Source organism: Pleurodeles waltl, chromosome 11 (genome assembly GCF_031143425.1).
Source record: "Pleurodeles waltl isolate 20211129_DDA chromosome 11, aPleWal1.hap1.20221129, whole genome shotgun sequence".
NCBI lineage: Eukaryota > Metazoa > Chordata > Amphibia > Caudata > Salamandridae > Pleurodeles > Pleurodeles waltl.
This window is the reverse complement of record NC_090450.1, coordinates 645,683,331-645,710,632: the sequence shown is the minus strand read 5'-3', so window position 1 is coordinate 645,710,632 and position 27,302 is coordinate 645,683,331.

Below are 27,302 nucleotides of genomic sequence, written 5' to 3'. Positions count from 1 at the left end.
CATCACCTGCATCAATGGCCCCACAAAAGAAGAAAATCCAGGCTATAATTACAAGCTTGTTGAGGCAGGAGGGGCCTTACAACTGCAACAACAACAATGACACATTTGCACAATTGGAAGTTGGACAAGCTTTGCAGCAAAGTATTGTCCACATTATCTACCTGAAGACCTGCTTAAAAGTTCCCATCCACATCATATGTAAGGGGAGAAGGGTATGTAAATCTTAGCAACAATGCAGAAGAAAGCTGACACAGACAGGAGGAAGTCAGGTACAGAAACATGAAAAACAGATAAATGCAGGGAATACAAGAATTTAACAAAGCTTTGGACAAAAATAACTACAAAGAAGGTAGCTAGGCACACTAAAAGTAAACAAATATATATTTGAAATGAGGAGAGGTGAAAATTAGGGAAATAATATCAATAATGTAACAGGAAGACTTACTGGAGCCAGCATATCTGTCAGTATCTGCACTAGTGGAGACACCCTCGTCTCATCCTGGACCAGCCTCCAATTTTACCCTCTTGTTCCCCTTCATTAAGAAATAAAGAAGATTAAAAAAAAAGATTAGAGGTACACTTGGTTTCCCCAAAAATATTTTGACAAGCAGAGGCAAACACAGTAACACTGTATGTTTCTAAATGAGTTTGCCTAGTATTGATCGACTCAGCTTGAGCTGACCTATTACTTTTACTTTTCTAATTCCTACACGTAAGCCGTACTCCAAATGTCCTAAACTACGGTCCATATTTAGAAACTTTTGATGCAGGGAAGCACCGCAAGCCTTCTTGCACTGCTGCCCTGCATCAATAGAAAAGGGCAGGAATGTGCTGATCTGTGAAGATATGCCACATTGATGTCCTTTTCTCCTGCGCTGGTGCACGATGGGCAGCCATAAGCCAATGCAGGTACACCTGCGCCATGCGGCAAGGGTGGCCTACTTTGCAGGGATGATTGTTTTTGTGCAGGAAGGGGTACCTTTCTGCAAATAAACAATCACAAAAGTAGGTTTCCTTTTTCTATGCGTGCTGCAAAAAAAGAAAAAAATATTAGGATAAATAAAGGTATTTCTCCTAATTGCGTCTCCCTTACTCCTCCCCTGGAGAGATGTTTACAAAACCTTGTAAATCTGGTATTGTGCCAAATGCCATTGGGGTTACGTAGGAACACCCACTGTAACACCCATGGCACATCTCCCTGCACAGGGCGAGGCAAAGCAGCAAAGCAGCAACTTGCACTGCATTCACTCTGTCCACATTTACAAGGCCATAAAGAGTCACATAGGGTGGCTTTACATGGCCTTGTAAACATGGCCTTGCAGTGTGCGCCGCTGGACTGTCACTAAACATGACTTCTGACTGCACGAAGGGCCTTGTAAATATGGCCCTACATTTACAACTACATATCACTTTCATTGCATTCATATTGCAACAATGATCTTTCCTTCTCAACTACCTTTCATCGGGTGACTCAGCCTTTATTTTTTTTCAATGCATACATCCTATGATGATATCAAAGTACACATCACCGGGAGATCGTGATTGGGAGGGACTGCAAGAGCTGCATAAAGAAAGGCACAAAGAAGGGAATGCAACTCACTTATAATACTTATTACTACTAGCACTATCTTAATCTTGGTGACAGGAGGAGTCTTTTGTCTGCATGGCTTCATAAATCAGCCCAAATGTGCAAGAACAAGTACAATTAGGAAGCACTGATTCACCTTGCTAACTCGAACTAGATCACATAATGAATAAATGTAAGCTTAACTTGCTTCTGAAAGTCAGCACTGCTATTATAAAAAGAAATTGCATTGTGGAACACACACAATAAACAAATAACTATTACTCACCGAGCCCCAACACCTTGACGCCCAGCAGGTCGAGCAGGTCCTATTTACTGCTGATTATGTCCACCCATTGGTGCATCTACTGCTGTTGGGTTAGCTGAACCCCAGCCCAGTGTACTAACAAACTGACCAGTGCACCCTCCCCCACAGCCGTTGACGCTCCCACAGGGTGTAACCACTCCTAGGTCTGCTACCAGCATGGAGGGGAGGTGGTGCTGCACAAAAAAGACAAGTGCTGCCACCTCCGCCTTGGTTCAAATGGGGCAGCGCATTCCCCCTTGATGACGCTGATGCCCACAAGGTAAGCGACTAGCAGCTGCATCGGAGGTGGCATTCCCTCTGCCATCCTCTGCCATGGAACTGGGTGGGAAAAAGATAGGTGAAAAAATAGAAGGAAGGAAGAAAGAAAAAAATCTAAAAACAACAAAGGGAAAAGCAAAAAAAAAAAAAAGTATTCATAAAGTCACATAAAAAAAATAAAAAAAATTACAGAAATGTAAAACACAAGACCAAGACACACACTGATAAAATTAAGGAAAATGAAGGGTTGAGAGTTACGAAAAGGATAGGATTGAAAAGATTAAGGGTGGTTTAAAAGTTACACCCAGCACCATGCATAGAGACAGGGACAACAACATGGCTGCACCCATGCGAACTGCGTGGTGCCATTTGTGCAATATTTGGAGCTCGAGAACCCAAATTATGCTCTTGAATGTGAAAAATGTAGCAAGAACAGACATGCTAAGCAACTCCGCCTACTGGTGGGATTCCACAGAGCCCCCAAAGTTATGTAACCACTTTGTAAGATTTCACATAGCTCTACACACCTCTAGTACGTACAACTGCACCAGGGATACCAAGGGATGCTTGTTCATAACCTGATGAGCTACAACAAGGCTTTAAATTGAATGCATTTCACTACTGGAAGCCAATGAAGTTTGCAAAGCAGCTTAGAGTGACATCAATATTTAGGCAGATGAAAAAGTAATCTTGAAGCTGCATTCTGAACAATTCACAGCCTATTTTTTACCAACCTAGTGGCACCCAGATAAAGAATGTTACAATACTCCAGTAGCGAGATTGTTAGAGACTGTGTAATAATTTGTAGAACCTAGAGATGGAAATAGCCAATAGTCCATTTAAGTCTTTAAAGTATTAACACTTTTTCCCGACAGTGTCTTGAGTTTTCACTCACATGATAGTGAATCATCAAGCCAGACACCCATGTTTTTTAGAACATATTTGACCTTTGGAGGAGAACCTAATACCCTCCACTACCAGTTGTCACGCTAGACCTGAGAGTGCTTCCCCAACAGGAGAATTTCTGTTTTATTGGCATTCAACAGTTCAACAGACACTCAGAATGTATCCAGTTAGCAACAGCAGTTATACTATTCTGGAAGTTGACAACACTCTACGTAGACCTCGCTGACAGTTTGACGATAAGCTGGGTATCATCTGCTTAGGATACCAAAAACACCCCAAAATATTTCACCACATTTGCCAATTACCTACTTAGATGTTCAAGAGGGTGGGTCATAGGGCAGAGGCGTGAAAGACGCTGTGCTCTGAAGTTCTTTGCAAAGATGAGAAAGGGTGGATATCACTTGAATACAACAAACTCTTAGGAACAAAGTGAACAAAGCCCAGGCCTTACCTCGCATCCAAATCTCATGAAGTGGCTGTACCAGCACCTCTTGAGACAGTGTATCGGAAGCGGCGTTTATATCTAAAAGAATAACTACAGCTAAGGTTAGCAAATTCCTTACTGTACGAAGGTCCAAACCCATTCTGCAAGGAGTCTAACAATTGATTCTGCTCCACAAAGATGGTCAAAAGATTGTTCACAGGTTTCTCCACTACCTTTATCAGGAACGGTAGTAGAGAGATTAGGTGATAGTTTTCTGCCTGGGCTGGGTCAAATAAGGTTTTTTTCAAGAGTGGAATAACTTTAGCACGTTTCTGCTTGCAGTGGGTACCACCTCCATGGACAAAGAGAGACTGGCTAGCCTTGAAAATGTAGACATCACAAACTCTTGCATTTGAAACACCAGTACAGGTTTAATTGGGTCGTCAAGAGAGCCTGACTTAACGCTGCTCATCAGAGACAAGAAGAAGGCTTCCTCAGCTCATCCCGCTTTGGCATGCTGCCCATCCTTATTGCAGGGCCATCAGAGAAATGCTTATGAATATTTTTAAACTTTTTCAAAAATAGTCTGCAAGCTTGTCACAATTTCTGTTGGATTCCTCTGTCAACCAAGGATTAGCTACTTTTTTAAATTTTATGTTCAAAGAAATCAGCACAGGTCTTTTTAATCATTTTGTGGAGTTTCGTTATAGGTTTTTATGGCTAAAGTATTGTATGCTTTCCTCCAAGTATGTTCAAGCACTTCACAGTGCTTTTTTTCAGAAATCAATTTTTCATTAAACCAGGAAGCCGAAGTTCTCTTTTTCAACTGGTCTACACTCACAGGTATAAAGGCATCCAAAGATGAAGGTACCCAAACCTTCATCTTCCGCACAGCTGCCTCTATGTTCTCATCCAATTGGAGAGTGTTAACCTGAATATGGTTGCCAAATTTCTTGATGTCAAGTTTGTGCCAGTGCCATCGCCTTCCAGTAACAGAACTAGCAGTTCATTTGAGATGTTCAGACCAATTAGAGCCAAGACGTGATCTGACCCCACCACCACAATAGGGGTGGATATTCTGAGGTTGGGTAAACTGAAAACGATGGGGTCCAAAAAATGCCCTTCAACATGTGTGTGGTCTGTTACTAGTTGTATCAGTTGAATGGCATCCAAGTCATTTGTAAGTTTGTGTATGTAGCTACAATTAGTTTGCTCGAAGTGCAGGTTAGAGTCGAAAATAATATTAAAATTGGCCAATTTCAACACAGGAGGAGAGATATAATCTACTAGAGTCTCCTTAAAATGTTTCACCGGTCCCGGGGGTCTACAAACCAAGAGGCTAGAGAATGTAATTTTTTTATTCATGTGACCCTGAGACAGCATGCTTCCCCAATCCTGTATATTACAAGTGCCAAGACCACACACAAAATAATTACTAAGAATAACGGCAATGCTGCCTCCCTACCATGAGATCTATTGCACCTTTAAATGCAATTGCCAGAAGGAGAAGCTCATACTCACTCAGCATGAGCAGACTGGCTGAGCCAAGTTTCAGTGAGGCTCAAAACATCCAGTGACTGTTCCCATATAAAGTACAACATTTCCCATGTGGTGGTGTACCAGCGAACAGCAATTAATTCTAAACATCTTAACTCTGGAGGCACTATGGCCCTCATTCCAACCCTGGCGGTCGGTGTTAAAGCGGCGGCCAACCCGCCAACAGGCTGGCGGTCCAAAAAGTGGAATTCCGACCCTGGCGGGAACCGCCAACACAGCCCGCCACTTTAACACTCCGACCGCCATGGCGAGACAAGCAAACAGCGCGGCGGTCACTGCCAACAGACAGGTGGGAGACAATGTACCGCCCACACTATCACGACCCACCAATCCGCCACCTTTTCCGGGGCGGTTGCCCCGCCGATAAAAGCACGGCGGAAACAGACTTTTCTAACGGAAAACGCTCACCTCTACACACTCCACGAGGAATCTGGACAGCATGGAACTGGAACTACACATCCTCCCAGCCATTGTCTTCCTGCTCCTCTACCAGGAGCACGAACGCCGGCGCAGACGACAACGGTGAGTACTGCACCTACGACACAAGGGAGGGGGGAGGCAAAAAATTACGGGGACACACATACGCCACACACCCACCCCCACCCTCACCCACTACAACACACACATCAATGCAGAGCAACATGTCAGAGTGACACCCCCCAAACCCCCTGGAAGAATGCAAAGACAAAATAAAATGATCATTAACAATGAAGTATATCATAGCATAATTGAAGTTAAGTGAAAATTAAATATATAAATAAAATATATCACATCATGAACAATATATACATAGGTCAAAAGTCCGGCCCATATTGGCTATCATCCATTGTTCGTGGGCCAATGGGCCTAAACACATGGGCAAAGCCCACACACGAGACCCGATTCCATTGGAGAGAACACTGCAGGGGCATCAGATAGTAAAACTACAGGCACCTCAGGGGTAAGGGAAGCGGGGGCACCTCAGCCAGTTGAGTCCACGACGCCAGATCCACGAGGGGCCTCCATGCCCACTGTACCATCCTGGAGAGTGCAAAGCCACAGTCTCACAAGTCTCTACAGTGGGTGGGTTGCCCACTGTACCATCCTGGGGAGTGCAAAGCCACAGTCTCTCAAGTCTCTACAGTGGGTGGGTTGCCCACTGATCCATCCTGGGGAGTGCAAAGCCACAGTCCATCAAGTGGATTACAGACTCCACTGGTTCTGGAGGAGGCATGGTGCCCAGAGTGCTTCGTGAAACCCTGGCCGACAAAGATCCGGCCCTGCCAATGGGCCAGTGGTGCTTGAGATGAAGGGCCCAGCGGAGCGGTGCTTAAAATGAAGGGCCCAGCGGAGCGGTGCTTGACAGGAAGGGCCCAGCGGAGCAGTTCAGAGACGGCGGTGCCCAGCAGAGCGGTGCTTGAGATGAAGGGCCCAGCGGAGCGGTGCTTGAGATGAAGGGCCCAGCGGAGCGGTGCATGAGATGAAGGGCCCAGCGGAGCGGTTCTTGAGATGAAGGGCCCAGCGGAGCGGTGCTTGAGATGAAGGGCCCAGCGGAGCGGTGCTTGAGATGAAGGGCCCAGCGGAGCGGTGCTTGAGATGAAGGGCCCAGCGGAGCGGTGCTTGACAGGAAGGGCCCAGCGGAGCGGTGGTTGAGATGAAGGGCCCAGCGGAGCGGTGCTTGACAGGAAGGGCCGAGCGGAGCAGTTTAGAGACGGCGGTGCCCAGCGGAGCGGTGCTTGACAGGAAGGGCCCAGCGGAGCGGTGCTTGAGATGAAGGGCCCAGCGGAGCGGTGCTTGAGATGAAGGGCCCAGCAGAGCGGTGCTTGACAGGAAGGGCCCAGCGGAGCAGTGCTTGACAGGAAGGGCCCTGTTCAGCGGTGCTTGTCTTGAAGGGCCCTGTTCAGCGGTGCTTGTCACGGCGGGGCCCTGTTCAGCGGTGCTTGTCACGGCGGGCCCAGTTCGGCGGTGCTTGTCACGGCGAGGCCCTGTTCAGCGGTTCTTGTCACGGCGGGGCCCTGTTCAGCGGTGCTTGTCACGGCGGGGCCCTATTCAGCGGTGCTTGTCTTGAAGGGCCCAGTTCGGCGGTGCTTGTCACGGCGGGGCCCTGTTCAGCGGTGCTTGTCACGGCGGGGCCCTGTTCAGCGGTGCTTGTCACGGCGGGGCCCTGTTCAGCTGTGCTTGTCTTGAATAGCAAAGTTTGGCGTTGCTTGTCACGGCGGGGCCCTGTTCAGCAGTGCTTGTCACGGCGGGGCCCTGTTCAGCGGTGCTTGTCTTGAAGGGCCCACTTCGGCGGTGCTTGTCACGGCGGGGCCCTGTTCAGCGGTGCTTGTCATGGCGGGGCCCAGTTCGGCGGTGCTTGTCACGCCGGGGCCCTGTTCAGCGGTGCTTGTCTTGAAGGGCCCTGTTCAGCGGTGCTTGTCACGGCGGGGCCCTGTTCAGCAGTGCTTGACAAGTGTTCCCAGGGAACCAGATCGGGCCAATATTTTCCGCTCAGTCGCCATCCGACCTTTCGCTTGCGGGGCCCTCCTGTGCTGGAGTCCTGGGCCCGTGGGTGTCCTCCTTCACACCCAAAATGGGGCTGGTGGGGCCCTCCTGGGCAGCTCGCCTGCTGCCGGACTTGTCCACCCTGCTGCCCTTGCCCTCCTTCGCTGATTCTCTGGGGCCCTTGCCTCCCTTTGTGGATGTGCCAGGTGATGGTGCCAGGGTAGTGCCTTTGGGGGCTGCCGTCTCTGGCCTCTCGCGCCGGCCCTTCCCTTTTTTAGTTTTTTTCCCAGGGGGTGGGCTGGCTGTCCCCTTGCTGCTGGCCGATGTTGCTGCCCTAGAAGCTGGTGGACTCCAATAGCCCTGGACTATGGTCCTTGTAGGTGCAGGGCTTGTGGTGGCTGAGGTGCTGTTTGGACTCTTACGAGATGGAGGGGGTGGGTCAGGTGATGCAAAGAGGTTAATTTTGGAGAGGAAAAACTTTTTAGGAGCAGTGGGAAGGGTAGGTGCAGTGGGTATGGGAGTTTAGGAAGAGGATGTGGTTGTAGGAGAGTCAAGTGTGGTGTCTTTGGGTGCAGTTGCTTGTGACGGAGGCTGTCGTGAGGTGGATGGCTGTTGGGTGGGTGGCTGCCTGCATTTGTTTGGTTTGGAAGAGGGTGTGACAGACACACTGGGAGAGGACACAGGGGACGTGTAAATGGCAGTGGGGGTGGTGACTGCACGTGTGCGGAGTGTTCTGGTGGGTGTGCTGGTGATGGACGTACTGGCTGATGGTGGTGTGCATGCAGGTGTGAGTGGAGACATCACAGGGAGGGAGGAGGGAGACGAGGAGGAGGGGGACACAGAGGAGGCAGTGGCTGTTGGCATGTCTGCATGTGGATGTTGCATGTGTGAATGCTTGTGTGATCTGTGGTGCTTATGTCTGGATGAGCTGCCCTTGGGTGTTGATGTGTGTGCAGGTTGGTCTGTAGGTGTGGCTGGGATAGGCAGAGGAACAGGGGAGTGGGACTGGGATGAGGAAATTGGAGGGAGGAGGCAGGAGACAGGGACAATGGCTGCTGTCAGTGCTGAGGCCAGAGCGTTGAACGATCGCTGATGGGCAGCCTGACCCGAATGAATGCCCTCCAGGTATGCATTGCTCCGGTGCACCTCCCTTTCTACACCCTGGATGGCATTCAAAAGGGTAGACTGCCCAACAATGAGCGTCTGGAGGAGGTCAATGATCTCCTCACTGAGGGCAGCAGGGGTAACTGGGGCAGGGCCTGAGGTGCCTGGGGCGAAGGAGATGCCCGCCTTCCTGGCCGAGCGGGCACGGGGCGGACGCTGAGGGGCTGCTTGGAGGGCTGAGCTGGTGCGCTGGGTGGCGGCTGTACCTGTTGTAGCGGTGGGCACGGATGTTGCTGCCACCACAAGGGAGCTCCCTTCCAAGGACGTGTCTGTGTCGCTGACGTCTCCACGGGTCCCAGTTGTGGAGCTCCCCTCGCCCTCCGTCTCAATGGTGAACTCGGAGTCGGTTGCATGGCCCTCAGGGGCCATGTGAGATGCAGCTCCCTCGTGCTCCGATGCCACTACTCCTCCGCCTTATGATGCTAATGCACACATGAACAGGAAGACCAAAAAAAAGGGGGGGGAGAGAAAAAATGAAATGTTGAGTGCATGGCGACACCGTTGGCGGAGAGGACAGACACAGAAGCCCCCTGCACTACGCCGCGCACTCAGTGTACACTACTCAATTATTGTGACTTGGCCTACAAGCCTATGGATGACAACTGCACACATAGGTGACCCAGGGCCATGGATAGCTGTACTTAGCACCCTACAGAGGTGGGGGGCGGGGGCACAGGGCCATGCCTTACGGAGGGGCCTAGCCTACAGAAATCGCCCTGGCCTAGAGATAGCCACAGCCCTCCTCCCCCACCCAGACACCTCCACTGTGCGCTAATATAGCAGAATGTGCTGGTACTCACCCCCTTGTGTCTGCTGTGATGTCCTCACGCGCCCATCCAAATCGGGGTAGGCCACCGCCAGGATCCGGGACATCAGGGGGGTCAATTGCCATGTGGCACCCCTCCTAGGTTGGGAGGCCATCCCCAGCAGAGCCTCCGCGGTCTTTCTGCTTCCGCGGCGGATGTCCTCCCACTTCTTTCGGCAGTGGGTGCCCCGTCTGTTGTGGACCCTCAGGGTCCGGACGTCCTTGGCGATGGCACGCCAAATGTCGATCTTCTGATGGGCGCTGACCTATGTGACATGTACAGGGTGGGAAAAGAAATATCATAATTTTCTGCATGGTCGATGTGAGTGGCCCCCCCTCCCCAACCTTGCCATATGGCACATGCTCTCATCTGTCGTGTGATGCATGCCTCATTCGCTCCCCTCCCCACCATCTTTCATCCACCCCACTCAACACAGGCATTGCCAACAAAGCATGTTCCCAGTGTACTTACCTGTTGGTCTGGAGGACCGTAGAGTAGCGAATACTGGGGGAGGACCCCATCCACGAGTTTGTCCAATTCTTCAGAAGTGAAGGCAGGGGCCCTTTCCCCAGTCGCAGCAGCCATTGTCTCTTCCAGACCGAGGTCACAGCAGCACTTGCAGTATAGGTCCTCTCCTGTGGATGATCAGGTATCGAGTGATTAAGCAGAAAGGAAATGGCGGTCACGCCCGCGGCGGTGCATACCACGGCGGGGCATACCGCAACCGAAGGCGCACATTGTCATTGGCTCCTGAAACCCATAGGGTTCAATGTTAACCAATGCAGCTTTGTGCCGCGGTCTTTGACCGCCTACCGCCACGGTGTGCCACGCCAGCGCATTGACCTCACATCCCATTGTCACACTTCACAGGTCAGGCAGCCGCCATTTCAAGAGCCCACATGGCTTAATTTCTACTGCGTCACACAGGCCTAGGCCTTGCATTGCCACTCATACAAGCCATTCAATGCATAGAGAATCGTGTAGTGTGCAAGCTGTGTGAACGTACCTGTGGGTTGCTTGACTCTGTGCTTCATGTTGTCCTTCCTAGGCACCGTCCACTGGGACTTGCGAGGAGATGGAGGAATGTTCACGTGTACAGACCGCTGGTGGACCTGTCGACAATGGAAGAAAGACATGTCTTACTGATATACAGACTTGACCATGCTACTATACAGGAACTGTGTGCCCACCTGGAGCCAGACCTGATGTCACCCATCCGCCAACCCACAGGGATCCCCCCTCTAGTGCAGGTTCTGTCAGTGCTCCATTTTTTGGCAAGTGGGTCATTTCAATCAACAGTGGCCATTTCATCAGGGATGTCCCAGCCTATGTTTTCAAAGGTGTTGTCCAGAGTGTTGTCTGCCCTGATGAAATACATGCAGAGCTACATTGTTTTCCCTGAGGTGGGGGATTTGGCTACAGTGAAGGGTGTTTTCTATGCTCTTGGACATATTCCCAACATCATTGGTGCCATTGATGGGACCCATGTGGCTTTGGTTCCCCCCAGAGAAAGTGAACAGGTGTACAGGAACCGAAAACATTATCATTCGATGAATGTCCAGGTGGTCTGTTTGGCTGACCAGTACATCTCCCATGTTAATGCCAAGTTCCCTGGGTCAGTGCATGACGCGTACATCATGCAAAATAGCAGCATCCCTTATGTGATGGAACAGCTACAGAGACACTGTGTGTGGCTAATTGGTGACTCTGGTTACCCCAACCTGTCGTGGCTACTGACCCCAGTGAGGAATCCCCGGACCAGGGCAGAGGAACGGTACAATGCGGCCCATGGGCGTACTAGGAGGGTGATCGAGCGGACCTTTGGCCTCCGGAAGGCCAGGTTTAGGTGCCTGCATATGACAGGTGGATCCCTAAAGTACTCACCTAAGAAGGTGTGTCATATCATCGTGGCCTATTGTATGCTTCACAACCTGGCTTTGCGACGCCAGGTTCCTTTCCTGCAGGAGGCTGGTCCAGATGGTGGTGTTGTGGCAGCGGTGGAACCTGTGGAGAGTGAAGAGGAGGAAGACAATGGGGACGACACAGACAACAGGGACAGAGTGATACTACAGTATTTTCAATAACACACAGGTAAGATTCAACACCGGCATTTTACAATTACTTACAGTCTCCTGCCTCTCTACTGTCTGGCCTATTCCCCCAGTGTATGTTAACTGAGTTGTGACTTTCCCTTCAATTTTCAGACATGTGGCCCCCACTGCGTGACCTCTGCTTTATTTACCCATGGACTACAGCTGTGTGACAGTGGTATGTTCTCATCACTGTGTAACTGGACATTTTGGCAGTGTTATGTTTAATACATTTGTTCACAATACAGGCAGACTCCAGATTGTTTTTGTGCAAAAAGTGTTTTTATTAAAGTGTTGAATTTCGGGACATGTTTGAAAATCGGTGATGGATGATGGTGGAGGAATGTCCATGGCAGAGTCCAGCTTTTCAGTCTCACAGGTGCATTGTCCATATGCCTGTGGAAGGTGGAGCTGGGGCAGTTTCAGGTTGGACAGGGTGACAATGTGGGACAGTGGGATGTCATCAGGGGGTATCCTTTGCTGGCGGGGGTCTTGGCATCCTACTCTGTCTTCTTACGAGATCTCAGGCCCTGCTTGCGGGGTGGTTCTTCTTCTGCAGGAGGTGGGGTTCTGGTGGCCTGTTGTTGTGTGGGGGCCTCCTGTCCACTAGCGCCGGCGGAGGTGGTAGCCTGTTCTTGGTCCATGCTAGTGACAGGGGCCCTTTGTGGTGCCACATGGTCCCGCAATGTGGTGACAATCTGGTTGAGTGCCCCGACGATGGTGCCCATTGCAGAACTGATGCTTCGAAGTTCTTCCCTGAACCCCATGTACTGTTGCTCCTGCATGACCTAGATCTGCCGGAACCTGGCCAGTACCGTCGCCATCGTCTCCTGGGAGTGGTGGTATGCTCGCATGATGGAGGAGAGGGCCTCGTGGAGAGTGGGTTCCCTGGGCCTGTCCCCCCCCCTGTTGCACAGCAGCCCTCCCAGTTCCCCTGTTTCCCTGGGCCTCTGTCCCCTGGACGGTGTGCCCACTACCACTACCCCCAGGTCCCTGTTGTTGTTGGGGTGGTGGGTTAACCTGGGTGCCCTGTAGTGGTGGACACACCACTGATTGACGTGTCCTGGAGACAGAGGCATGGGCCCGCTGGGTGGGAGCTGTGCTGGTGTTCCCAGAGGGGGTTAGGTCTGCTGTGGCCTGTGGCTGTGTGAGGGAAACCGACTGTCCTGAGGTCCCCGATGGGCTGGGCTGGTCATCTGGGTCCAGGGAGACAGAGCTGCTGTTATCACTGGTGGCCTCTTCTGGGGGTGGGATGGACATTTCTGGACCCTCCTGGGTGGTGTGGTGGCGTTTGGGTCCTGCAGGGGTATAGAGGTATGGTTATTGCTTCAGTGTGTGCCATATCGTGCAATGAGTGGGTGCCCGTGTACCCCAGGGCTGGCATTCCTGTGTGGGGGTTTTTGTGAGGGTGGCTTGTGGGGGAGATGTGTATGTATGTGCAGTGGGCATGCTTTGGTGATGGGTGTCCATGCTTTGTGGACGCATGCAGGGCTAGGTGTTGGGATGGGTGGGTTGTGATGGTGAGACATTTGCAGGGAGTAGGTGTGATGGGGGTGGGGGTAAGGGTGGGGGTATGATTTGGGATGCAGGTGGGGTGGGGGGGATGAAGTAGTTAAGATTTGACTTACCAGAGTCCATTCCTCCAGCTACTGCTGCGAGGCCTTCAGGATGCAGGATGTGCAAGACTTCCTCCTCCCATGCTGTGAATTCTGGGGGAGTTGGTGGGGTCCGCCGCCAGTCTTCTGCACCGCGATGTTGTGCCTTGATACCATGGAACGCACCTTCCCCCGTAGGTCGTTCCACCGCTTCCTGATGTCATCCCGATTTCGTGGATGCTGTCCCACAGCGTTGACCCTGTCGACTATTCTTTGCCATAGCTCCATCTTCCTGGCAATGCTGGTGTGCTGCACCTGTGTCCCGAAGAGCTGGGGCGCTACCCGAACTATTTCCTCCACCATGACCCGGAGTTCAGCATCTGAAAACCGGGGGTGTCTTTGGGGTGCCATGGGTTGGTGTGGATGAGGTGTGGGGTGGTGTATGTGTTGTAGAGTGTGGTGAGTGTGGTGATGTGTGGTGTTTTGTGCGTGGATATTGTGTGGGTGATGGTGTGGTTTGCCTCTGTGTGATGGTGTTCTCTATTCTGTGCTGTCTGTCGCTGGCTTTCTGTCGGATTTTTTGGTCGTGAGGGTTTGTGGGTGATGTGGGTGTGTGTTTTATATTGTATTGGGTGTGTGGGAGTGGTGTGGGTATGTGTATCAGGTGTGTGTATTTCGAATTGTCCAATGTGGTTGTGTTTTGTAAGTGTGTGTGTATTTCGACCGCGGCGGTGTGTACCGCCAATGGAATACCGCGGTTGAAAGACCGCCGCATGGATTCGTGGGTCGTAATGGCATGGGCGTATTTCTGTTAGCGTGACGGTGGAGGTTTGGTCATCGCCAGTTTCCCGCTGACCTTTGGTGTGGCGGACTTTTGTGGATGTCGGGTTTTTGGCGGTTTGCCAGTTGCGGGTCAGAATGACCGTGGTGGTTTACCGCGCCCGCGGCGGTGTTATGGCGGTCTTCTGACCGGCGGTGAGCGCCTTTTACCGCCGAGGTCAGTATGACCCCCTATGTCTTCCCCCAGGAAGCCCGTAAGTGGAGCTCGTAGGTCTTGAGTGCTTGATAGAAAACCCACAGTGTTTACAAATACCACCCACTTCCCTCTGATCCAAAGAATAAGTACTTAAGTGCACACACTGTACAGCTCAGGGGGGCACAACATCAACTGGGAGGCACACTCTGCCTATTCAAATGATCATGGTTTCTGGCCACAGTCACTTTGGCCCCCTTTTTATAGTTAGAAGGGCGCTTGAGTTCAGACATAAGGTGGGCCAGTATACCACTAACTTCCCAGTAACACAGTCTAGCCAACCAAAATGGCTGACAGGAACTGTGCTTCTCACAGAGAAAAGTGCTCCACCATGGACCCCCAGTTTTGACACCTCACAGCCAGGTTTCTGCCCTCCTGTGGATTGAGCAGCCCGAGGAAGGCATAACAATGCATTTCCTTTAGGAGAGGGATGTTACACTGTCTCCCATTTGAAATAGGTGTGAGAGGCCCCTCCCAGAGCCTCTGGAAATGCTTTAAAGGACACAAACAGTGCCCTCCTTGCATAATCCAGTCTACACCAGTTCAGGGACCCCCAGTCCCTGCTCTGGTGTGAAACTGGACAAAGGAAAGTGGAGTGACCACTCCCCTGTCCATCACATCTAAGTGGCCAGTGCCAGCAGGTGACGTCAGAGACCCCTCCTGATAGGTGCATACCTGGTTAGGTAGCCAAGCCCCCTCTCAGGGCTATTTAGGGTCAATCCTCTGGGTGTTTCCTCAGATTCAGTTTGCAAGACTCCATCAGGACTCCTCTGCATGCTCTGCTTCAGCTTCTGACTATCAGATCACTGCAGACTGCTCCAAGAACACTGAAACTGCAACAAAGTATCCAAGAAGGCTGCTGTGACCCAGCAACTTCAGCTCCTGCCAGCAACTGCAAAAGTTTCCAGGTTGTACAAGCTCTGAGGACTGTCTATCTTCATTCTGCACCAGAAGGACCAAAGGAATCTCCCGTGGAGTGATGGAGTCACTTCCCTGCTCCAGCAGGCACCTCTCTGCAACGACAACCGGTACACTGAGACTCCTCTCCTGTGGAGAAGCGTGATCCCTGGAACAGAGGTGGTGGACGGAAGTGATCCTAACTGTCCAAAGGTCCAGCTGTCCAAATTTGGTGGAGGTAAGGGCTTGCCTCCCCGTGTCAGACAGTACCCCTGTGCACCATGTGTTTTACAGCTCTTTGGGCTTTTGTGCACTTCTTCCAGAAATCCTTTAGCACAGCTTAGCCCAGGTCCTTAGCACTCTAATTCTGTGACGCTCATCTCCCTGAGTTGTTCTCTGGTGGTGTGGGATCCCTTTGTGTAGCGCTGCAAAGACTGCATTTTGCAACTCCTTTGTCTGCATGTTGTGGGACTCCTGTGGGTGCTGCCTGGTCTTCTGAGGGCTCTCTAAAGTGCTGCGAGCCCTCTCTGTCTCCTCAGTCTGAGTTGAGAAACCCAGGTCCCTCCTGGGCCCAGGTAGCACCTTTCTCCGCCAACTGCAACATTTACGGGAGCCAAGGCTTGTTGGCGGAATCCAATGAAGAAAACCAGCCTGCATCCAATGACTCAACATGGGACATCTCTTGCACCAAGCAGGAACCCGCAGATGTCTTCTTTGGTGCATTTCTGTCTTCTTCTTCCAACTGGAGAATCCACTTTTGCACCTTCATCCAGCGTAGCAGGGGCTCCTGTTCTTCCTGGACTCTTCATCGACTTCTGGACTTGGTCTCCTCTCTCCACAGGTCTTCAGGTCCAGGAATCTATCAGTGGCTTATTGCAGTCTTGCTTGGTTTTTGCATAATCCTTTACCACAACTTCTTGTGTGTTCTGAGGAAACTTGATGTACTTTACTGCTGCTTTCCTGGGCTCTGGGTGGGGTAATTTACTTACCTTTGGTGTTTTCCTACACTCCAAGTACCCCTCTACACACTACACTTGCCTAGGAGGGCCGTCATTCGCATTCCTCTATTTTAGTATATGGTTTGTGTTGCCCCTAGGCCCATGGCAACCTATTGTGTTTCTCTCTGTTTGCACTATTTTATGACTGTTAACTTACCTGAGTTTGGTTACTAGAGTATATATTGTGTATAGTACTTATCTCCAGAAGGAGTACTGCTTCTAAGATATTTTTGGCCTTGTGTCACTAAAATAAAGTACCTTTATTTTTGGTAACTTTGAGTATTGCGTTCCTTGTGTATAAGTACTGTGTGACTATAGTGGTATTGCAAGAGCTTTGCATGTCTCCTTGTTCAGCCTTGGCTGCTTTGCTACAGCTACATCTAGACAGCCTAAGCTGCTAGACACTGCCTACATTTCACTAAGGTGGATCACTGGACCTGGCATAAGGAGTAAGTACCTCTGGTACCCACTACAAGCCAGACCAGCTTCTCACACCCTCTGAATAGGTACACCAATTCTCTTCTTTAGAGCCTATTCTGTGACATTATGGGATGTTTCCCCGGAGTCCCACAACAGGGCAGCATTCTGAGCATGCCAACAGTCCAGGCTGAAAGCTAGAATCTTCTTTGCCAGATAGGCTTCTGGAAAATTCTGCATTCATCATGAATTTTCACGATCAAGCAGAGGTTGCCTCTTCACATGATTGCTGCATTCTGGTAGATGCAGAATATTATCCAAGGAGAACTGCAAGTTAAGTGGCACAGACAGCCTTACTGGTGTCCTGTTAGGGAGCCATTTTGGCTTCTTCCTTCTTATTGTGAAAAACTGTTGAGTCTGTATTACATAGGTATAAGTACATAATGTGAACAAGATCATAAGTGCTTTCTAACAGCTATTCTGTGTCTTAGAACTTGATTGACCAGTGCCTCAGCCAAACTGACCAGTGAATTGCGATAGTTGCATAGAAGTTTTCATAATGGTATGTTAGCACATGATGCAGGACAGGATTTTTTTGCAATTTTGATTTTCCCTTGTATATCTCCACCAGTCCATATTAAAGGGGTTATATAGCATTTAACAGAACGGGATTCCAGCTGTAAATCTGTAGGAGACTCTTGCCTCACCAAATGTGTTGCTCCTCTTCCTCATTTAGCTGCAGGAGAACTATTAGATTTCTGATGGTGGTATCTCAGGTGGCTCTGGAAACCCAAATACCTCTGTGCAAAGGTTGTTGGGTCTATCTGCCAAGAGGCTATCTCTATATAAAGAAGACCTTTCAATACATATATTTCTGCCTGGACCCACCATGCAGGACTTTGTGCTTCGGGATTTGAATTATCCCCAGTATTTACCAGGGTGAGGACTCTGGATTCAGTGTATGACACAAGAAATATGCAGAGGATGATTTATTTCCTATGGCATGCACCTTTTCCCTCTCCCGACCCTCTCCCTTCCCTTCCTGGGTAAATCAAACTTACTTATTGCCTCTTGTGGGTTCAGTGAACCTACCAGTGGGCAAACCAACAACACTGCCATTGATGGTTGTCGCACCAAATATATATCTCTCTCTAGGGCTCCATCCTCAAGAACAAGTCTCTAATAAGAGGAGATCAAGCTCCGGTAGCGGTTTAGTCAGACCCTATGCCCAGGTGTGATACTTTTTTCAAGCCCGGTGTCATGGGCCATACAAATCAAAAGGTTCATACAAAATAAACAATATGTGGGAAGTGTCTTACGTAAGCGTACACCATGAGCTAGTTGGCAGTTACTCACCAACTTGCTTGCTGTATCATTATCAGCCACTTTCCTATATTGACAGAAGTGACCAACACATGTTTGAAGCTAATGATGCTAAATGTGTGTGATTTCGCTTTAAACCAAAAAACATCAACCTCCTCTCTGTCCTCATTAAGGAATAAATTACAATGCTGCCTTCCTTAAAAAAATACTAAAAACAAGTCAAATACAGCATATTACACACATCTCTATTCTATGCTCATGACTAAAAATAAAATAGCACGGTTAGACCATTTTGTTCTGAGCGACCAGGGTGTGTTTCTTTGCCACACAAAGACTTATTGACAAATTCATCAGGGCATGAGGGTGTACCCCAAAATTTCCCGGCACTTTTTCAAATGTAAGCAAGTTACCTGTTCCATAAACGCTGCCAAGCATTTTACATTCCCCTCCTTTCCATCTCTGAACTAATCCAGTTTCTCATTTTTTGAAACTGGCATACACCACAGAGGAACCTCTAATAAAAAGCATTTCTATTATTCTCTCACTCATTCAGGCTCATATGTACCCCCATATCGCTTATTAAAATGGGTAGTTGCTTAGAAATGTTTCCACCCTTCATAGGTAGTACAGGAAGCATTTATGGTGTACACCCCTTGTTTATACCCCAATAGCTGTTTTTTACATCTATTACCTTGTTTTCATTGGGCCTGGGTGGAAAACTCTGCTCCGCTAATGGAGTTTTTCGAATTCAGGCACTTTCTGCTACGCAGACTAGTACGGAGTTCCCAAATTCCGTGCTATCCAGTGCAAAGTGGAGTTTTTGTCCAGTCATGCATGCAAGATTTGTTTCTGGTGCTTGCTTGTTTCAAATAGGAAGGTGGCGGCTCACGAGCAAAACCACACCTCAAGTAGATTTTCTACTCAAGAGGCATCTAAATCGAGCCAAAATTGGTTTTTGAATGGATTTTCTTCTCCAATGGCACCTTCAAGTTGTTTTTCAAGTGTGAGAAGCCTTTTTTTAATCTGGAAGGAAGTGCCCAAGAGAATACAACTTCCTGTTCCTGTCCACGAGGCTCGTCCCAGTGCTTTGTCAATTTCCTGGTCACTTTTTCACTTGGATTCTGAGGTGGAAGAATAACTCATATATACATTTGGGTTTAAAGACTTTTATTTTGTAAGAAAACTATTGCATAAGGCCTTTGTTTGTTTGCTTTGCACTTTAATTTGATTTTGATAGTGGTGGGTGGGCTGCAGTATAAGTAGGGTCCTAGTTATTTATTTTGCATTTCATTTATTTTTCATCTTTTGTAAAGGACAAATGTTGCACAGATCAGTACCTTTTCTCCATGTTTTTTGCATTTGGAGTAATCATTTATTTTACTATGTGTCCCAGACTTCCAACAGGCCATCTACACAGTAGGCCCAGTACAAATAGTCATCAGTGCATGAAACAAATGTTTCTATGGTATATGGTTTTAAAACTTCATTTAGAGCAGGGATTGCATTGGATTAAATAAAAAATGTTGGCTCTTGTTTGCTTTGTAATTTTTTTGCAAAAAGTGTATATGTTGCAGGGTAATATTTGATGGCATAGGAGGATGTGTGTTTTTATAACTAAGTTAACACCTTTGCCGTAATGGATGTAATGGTTACGTCCATGGCTGCGCCTGTGTGGCGCCATGGACATAACCGTTGAGTCCATATACCGTCCCTCGGGGTAGCGCTAGCGCTCCCCCGAGGGCCACCCCCCCACACCCACAGGTCAGGGCTGGAAGGGTAATTGCTTCCTCTCCCACCCGACCCCCTGTGATGTCTGATGACGTCAGCATGCGAAAGTGTGCTGACCTCATCAGAGTTCACCTCCCATCGTGCTGGAAGCATGCTTCCAGCGCAATTGCGGAACAGAAATGCTCAGTATTTCTCTTCCGCTCGGGAGGAGAGGGCCAGCAGAGACATGAAAGGAAAGGAAAGGCCTTTCCTTTCCTTTCATGTCTCTGCAAGCATTTCTGCTGCCCGATCGCGATGCGATCGGGCAGCAGAAATGCCCACTAGACACCAGGGAGTTATTTTATTTTTTGAAATGGACATAAGGGGAGCGGCCCCTTGGGCAAGGGCCACTCTCCAGGGGGGCAAATAATTTGAAGGCCATTTCTGCCCCCAGGGGGAGCAAAAAAACCTTTAGACACCAGGGATTTTTCATTTTTTCTTTTATGTTTAGGGAGCGACCCCTTCAGCAAGGGTCGTTCCCTGGGAGGCCAACTTGTTGCTAGGCCATTTCTGCCCCCAGGGTGGGCAGAAACCACTAGACACCAGGGATTGGTGTGCATGTATGTGTGTAGTTTGTCGGGGGCTGCCCCTTGGGCAAGGGTCGCTCCCCAAGGGGGCACATTACGTTCGTCATCGGCCTATTTTTGGAAGGCCCATCTGCCCCCAAAGGCCAGAGACCAGGGAACATTTGTTTTCAAAATAAGAGGGTGGTGATATGGCCATGCCCCGCCGCAAATAAATGGGGCCAAAGTTGTTCTGCCCACCAGTGGGCAGATGGGGCAATTACCCCCTATCCATACCCCAGGGAGGCAGAAAGTCTACTAGATGGCATGGAATAAAAAAATAATAATAATGGGGTGGTGGCTACCAACCAGTATGGGCCTGATTATGCCCCCACCCCAACTAAAGGGGGTAACAGTCTTTCAGCTCTCCCCCGGCACAATAATTTTTTTTATCCCACAGCAAGCAAGAAGACATTTGATTATTTTGGGTTTTGGTTTTACATTTGGGCCATGAGAGCTTGGTAACTCTCAAAATCGTCCAATTTGGAATGGTGAGGGTCTCACTTTTTTTACTTTGGGACGCTGCCATGTAGAAAAATCCACAAGACCCAGACACATCTGAAAACTAAACATCTGGTTGATTCCAGGGTGGTGTGCTTCACATGCACCTCACACCATTTTCTTACCCACAATGCCCTGCAAACCTCCAACTTTGCTGAAAATCACACATTTTTCCCACATGTTTGTGATGGAACCTTCTGAAATCTGCAGGCATCCACAAAATTGCTACCACCCTACATTGTCCCATCTATACCGATAAAAATTCTGCTGCACTTGTCAGCATAAAAATGTTTTTCAAACTGCCCTTTTGGACCTGCTTTGGTTCCCCCTCAATTTCAACATGTTTTTGGCTCTTCCCTGTCACAGGCACTTGGCCCACCTACACAAGTGAGGTATCATTATTACTGGGAGGCTGAGGGGAACGTTGGGTGAAAGGAAATTAGTCCTGGTGCGCTGAGCCCAAACAGAAATGTGGGAAAAAAGTGATTTTTTAGCTAAATGTGAGGTTTGCTGAGGATTCTGGGTAAGAAATCATTGGGGGATCCACGTAAGTCACACGTCCCTGGACTCCCTCGGGTGTCTAGTTTTCAGAAATGTCTGGGTTTGGTAGGTTTCCCTAGATTGCTGCTGAGCGCAGGACCAAAAACGCATGTTGCCTCCCCACCCCAAAAACAGGTAGTTTTGTATTTGATAATTTTGATGTGTCCAGATAGTGTTTTGGGGCATTTCCTGTTGGGGGCACTAGGCCTACCCACACAAGTGAGGTATCATTTTTGTCAGGAGACTTGGGGGAACGCTGGGTGGAAGGAAATTTGTGGCTCCTCTCAGATGCCAGACCTTTCCTTCAACAAAATGTGAGGAGAAAGTATTTTTTTAGCCAAATTTTGAGGTTTGTAAAGGATTCTGGTTGACAAAACCTTGTGAGATCCCCATAAGTCAACCAATCTTGGATTCCCCTAGGTGTCTAGTTTTCAAAAATGCACACGTTTTGTAGGTTTCCCTAGGTGCTGGCTGAGCTAGAGGCCAAAATCCACAGATAGGCACTTTGCAAAAAACACCTCTGTTTTCTTTGGGAAAATGTGATGTGTCCACGTTGTATTTTGGAGCATTTCCTGTCACGGCGCTAGGCCTACCCACGCAAGTGAGGTATCATTTTTATCGGGAGACTTGGGGAAATGCTGGGTGGAAGGAAATTTGTGGCTCCTCTCAGATTCCAGAAATTTCTGTCACCGAAAAGAGAAGAAAACATGTTTTTTGGGCCAAATTTTGAGGTTTGCAAAGGATTCTGGGTAACAGAACCTGGTCAGAGCCCCACACGTCACCCCATCTTGGATTCCCCTAAGTGTCTAGTTTTCAAAAATGCACAGCTTTGGTAGGTTTCCCTAGGTTCCGGCTGAGCTAGAGGCCAAAATCCACAGGTAGGCACTTTGCAAAAAACACCTTTTTTTTCTTTGGGAAAATTTGATGTGTCCATGTTGTATTTTAGGGCATTTCCTGTTGCAGGCGCTAGGGCTACCCACCCAAGTGAGGTATCATTTTTATTGGGACACTTGGGGGAACACTGGGTGTAAAGAAATTTGTGGCTCCTCTCAGATTTCAGAACTTTCTGTTACCAAAATTTGAGGAAAAAGTGATATTTTAGCCAAATTTTGAGGTTTGAAAAGGATTCTGGGTAACAAAACCTGGTGAGAGCCCCACAGGTCACCCATCTTGGATTCCCCTATGTGTCTAGTTTTAAGAAATGCGCAGGTTTGCTAGGTTTCCCTAGGTGCCAGCTGAGCTAGATGTCAAAATCTACAGCTAGGTACTTTGCAAAAAACACATCAGATTTCAATGTAAAAATGTGATGTGTCCATGTTGCATTTCCTGACGCGAGCATCAGGCCTACCCACGCAAGTGAGGTACCATTTTTATCGAGAGACTAGGGGGAACACAGAATAGCAAAACAAGTGTTATTTTCCCTTGTCTTTCTCTTTGTTTTTTCCTTCCAAATGTAAGACAGTGTGTAAAAGAGATGTGTAATAGAGAAATGCCCTGTAATTCACATGCTAGTATGGGCACCCCGGAATTCAGAGATGTACAAATAAGCACTGCTTCTCAACACCTTATCTTGTGCCCATTTTGGAAATACAAAGGTTTTCTTGATACCTATTTTTCACTCTTTATATTTCAGCAAATGAATTGCTGTATTCCCGGTATAGAATGAAACCCCATTGCAAGGTGCAGCTCATTTATTGGCTCTGGTTACCTAGGTTTCTTGATGAACCTACAAGTCCTATATATCCCCTCAACCAGAAGAGTCCAGCAGACGTATTGGTATATTGCTTTAGAAAATCTGACATTGCAGGAAAAAGTTACAGAGTAAAACGCAGAGAAAAATTGCTATTTTTTAACCTCAATTTCAATATTTTTTTATTTCAGTTGTTATTTTCTGTAGGAAACCCTTGTAGGATCTACACAAGTTACCCATTGCTGAATTCAGAAATTTGTCTACCTTTTAGAAATGTTTAGGTTTCTGGGACACAGCATTGGTTTCACACCCATTTTTGTAATTGACAGGAAGAAGGCTGAAAGCACAAAAAATCAGAAAAATGGGGTATGTCCCAGTAAAATGCTACACTTGTGTTGAAAAATTGGGTTTTCTGATTGAAGTCTGCCTGTACCTAAAAGCTGGGAAGCTGGTGATTTTAGCACCACAAACCCTTTGTTGATGCAATTTTCAGGCAAAAAACCACAAGCCTTCTTCTGCAGCCCTTTTTCCCATTTTTTTTTTTAAAACAAAATTTGAAGTCTGGGTACCTCTAGAATCCCAAGGACGTTGGAAAAAAAAGACGCACATTTGGTGTGGGTAGCTTATGTGAACAAAAAGTTATGAGGGCTTAAGCGCGAACTGCCCCAAATAGCCAAAAAAAGGCTTGGCACCTAAGGGGGAAAAGGCCTGGCAGCAAAGGGGTTAATTTTCATGTTCTGCATTGCTGAATTAATGTTAGTGTTTTCTTCAATGTTACCACCATGCCTTCAACTTCTGGCCTGTGTGTGTGCGTGTTGGTTTGTGTGTGTGTTTGTCATCTGCCATCATTTGTCTTTGTTAATATTGCCATGTACACAGGGGCCATTTTGTGTAATCTATCTCCATAGGCCTGAATGTGCTGTTTAGTCCCAATGCCTTGTTGCTCATTGCTATTGTTTGACCATGTGGCTGGCGACCCATTTTGTACATCCAGTCAGTGTGCTTTTTCCATAGACTTGCATGAGTTCTTTGTTCTCCATGCCTTCTTGCTCGCTGTTGTTGTTTGACCCTGGTGCTGTTGGCTATTTTGTGCATTAAGCCAGTGTGTTTTTGCATAGGCTTGCAGGTGTTCCTTGTTCTCCATGCCCCCTTGTTGGCTGTTGTTGTTGGACCATGTGGCTGGTTGCCATTTAGTGCATCCAGCCAGTGTGCCTTTGCCATAAGCTTGCATGTTTTCTTCGTTCTTCATGCCTCCTTGCTCTCTGCTGTTGTTTGGCCAGGTGGCTGGCAGCAATTTTGTGCATCTAGCCATAGAGCCTTTTCCATTGACTTGCATGTGTTCTTTGTACTCCATTTCTCCTTGTTCTCTGCTGTTGTTTGACCATGTGGCTGGGGGTCATTTTGTGCATCTAGCCAGTTTACCTTAACCACAGACTTGCATGTATTCTTTGTTCTCCATCCCTCCATGCTTTGTGCTGTTGTTTGGCGATGTGGCTGGTGGCCATTTTGTGCAGCCAGCGTGCCTTTGCCATAGGCTTGCATGGATGAATGTGATCCCAGTTTAGTAATAGGGGATCATTGTGGACTATGCTAAGAATACGATTTTTGATTAAACATTCTTAATTTATTATTACATGCTTGTTTTGCATTTTTTATTTTGCACCTCCATGCCTCACAATAGTTTTCATTTTTCTTGTTATGAAACATCAGAAATTATTAATTTGTTTTAATTAAATCTTTCCTTTTGATTGTATAATTTTTTATTGTATTTTTTAATTATATTTGTTCATTGTAAATTTTGTAGATTTTTTTATTTTCAAATGTATTATAGTTTTAATTTCTTCCTTTTAAATTTACTTTTTTACTTTTTGTTTTAGATTATTACTTTTTTTATTTTACTTCATTTTTTTATTTTTCCAATTTTTATTTTTTTGCATATTGCCTTGATCGATCCATCTGTCTATCCACTGAAGGTGCACAGCCACGCTACAGCTTCAGTTTCTCTACAAATAAATCAATTTCCTCCTGGATACCCTGGGTGTAGTGCACTGCAGACACATCAGCAGCATAATTTTTTTTTTTAAAGATTATTCCATTTCCCCTGGACCACCTTACAACCTTAGGTTTTTAAGGAATATTCCATTTTGCCATGTATCTCCCTGACTAACGCAGGTGTCTCCTTTAAAATAAATGGAAATAAAGCAAAGAGCTAAATCTGTATGTTGTGTTGCCTGATTTGTAATAACATTTTTTGGTACAATGCTGGTGGTGTGGTGTGACCTTACAATGTTTGGATGAATTGTTATTTATTACATAAGTAACCAACCACCCTTATATTACATTTGTCTGTACTATTTCAACCTGCAACAATGCAACGTTTTACTAACTACATGTTTTTTTCCTGACATCACCTGCAGTACTGCCAAGGAGAAGGCTTATACAGTGATTTCAGTCCTCCAGTCCCTACCAGTCCTTTCAGCTCCTGCAGCGTAGTGCCACTGTCAACTGAGAGCTTTAAGATGGTCCCATAGAAAGTTGCTCCCAAGAAAATGATCAGTGAGAAGAAGCAGCTTTCCACCACTGGCATGCCGACCACAACCTTTTTGTGAGATGAGTGTCTACCACACTGACCTCCTGGGAAGAACCTGGGAGCACAACTCCAGCACCAACTGCACCAATCACACCGAACCCAAGGCCATGTCTGTCAGTGAGTCAGTCACTAAAATCACGTCAATGTCGAAGAGCAATGACACTGAATTTGTTTTGTCCCTTTCACAAAGCAGTACCCAATTATTTCAGGAAAAGAGCAAAGTGGACAGCAGCTGCAGCCCACAACCGTAGATCTTCCTGAAGTTGGGGTGGAACAGGAGTCGAGCTTCCTGCCAAACATGAACCTTCTCTTTTAGAATCATTTGCTGCCAGATCTCCAGCAAGGAAAGGGAATGGTACTACTCCACCATCTTCTCCAAGCACCAATTCTGATGATGATAATAAGGACATTGGGTGCACCCCAGAGAAGTGTGAGAGATGCCAGGAGTGGCAAGTGAAAAGAAAAGTTACAGAAAGCCTTAGAATCATGGAAGGAGATGAGGAGGAGGATGACGACAATCAGCCAAACATTGCAGAAGCTGGCACAGAGGACTCCTACATTACTATCCAACCTGCTCTGAGGGATGTGTCACAGGTAGCACCACCAGCTCCCATATTTGCGAGGCCCCAACTCAGACCTGCACCAAACCCTACCTCAATAGATGTATGCACTGTGAGAGGCAATCAACACACCCACCAACTTCCAGTTCTTATTCAGGAATCAGCAGTGGCCCAGTAAGAAAGTACTTCTCCCCAGTTTGGGACTTTTTTACGATTAGCAAACAGGAGGTGAACATTGTAATATGCTCCATTTGCCACACAAGTATTTGTTGAGGTAAGCCTGGTTCACATTGGGGTTCTGGAGACCAGATGAACCATATGAAAAAAAATCACACAGTTTGGTGGAAGGAGCACATTAAAAGAAATCCTGAAGGTTGTTGTGGTTTTGAAGGTAAGCAGAGCCAGTATACATAAGCTGTGACTAGTTAAATCACAGTGGAGGGTGAGAAAGAAGAGGATGTCATCCTCATACAAAGCAGCCCTGTCCCCAGCAGTATGCCAGAATCGCCTGCCTCTGCGACCTCACAATTGAACAAAAAGACTAAGGGGCATATTTATACTCTGTTTGCACCGAATTAGTGTCATTTTTTTTAACTATAATTCGGTGCAAAACTAACTCCATATTTATACTTTGGTGCTAGACCCGTCTAGCACCAAGGCCCTCATTTATACTTTTTTTGCGCTGCATTAACGTCATTTTTTGACACAAAAGTGGCACAAACTTACAAGATATTGGCACTTATTTATACTTTTTGCTGCAAAACTGCACTAACTCAGTTTTGCACCAAAAAGTTTAGCACCGGCTTGCACCTTTTCTGTGCACCAGCCAGGCATCATATTTATGGAATGGTGCAAGCCGGTGCAAAGGGTAGGCTAGAGTAAAAAAAAAAAGACTTTAGTCGGGTGGGGCTGGCAGCATAGAAGAAGACGATTTAGCACCAAAAAATGACTTTAGGCAGGTTAGAGTAAAAACAATGACTAACCAGATTAGCGTCATTTTATGGTGCTAAACCTACCATGCCACGTGACTCCTGCTTTAGAAAAGGCAGGAGTCACGCCCACCACCCCAATGGCCACCACAGAGGACAAGGGTCCCCTGGGCATGGCCATTGCACCCTGTGCCATGTATGGGGGCTCATTTCAGGGCTCCATATGACACTTTCAAAAATAAAATGCAATCTTACCTGTACTTACCTGGGATGGGGTCCCCCATCCTCCGCAGTCCCTCTGGTGTGGGTGGGGGTGCCCCTGGGAACAGGGGAGGGCAC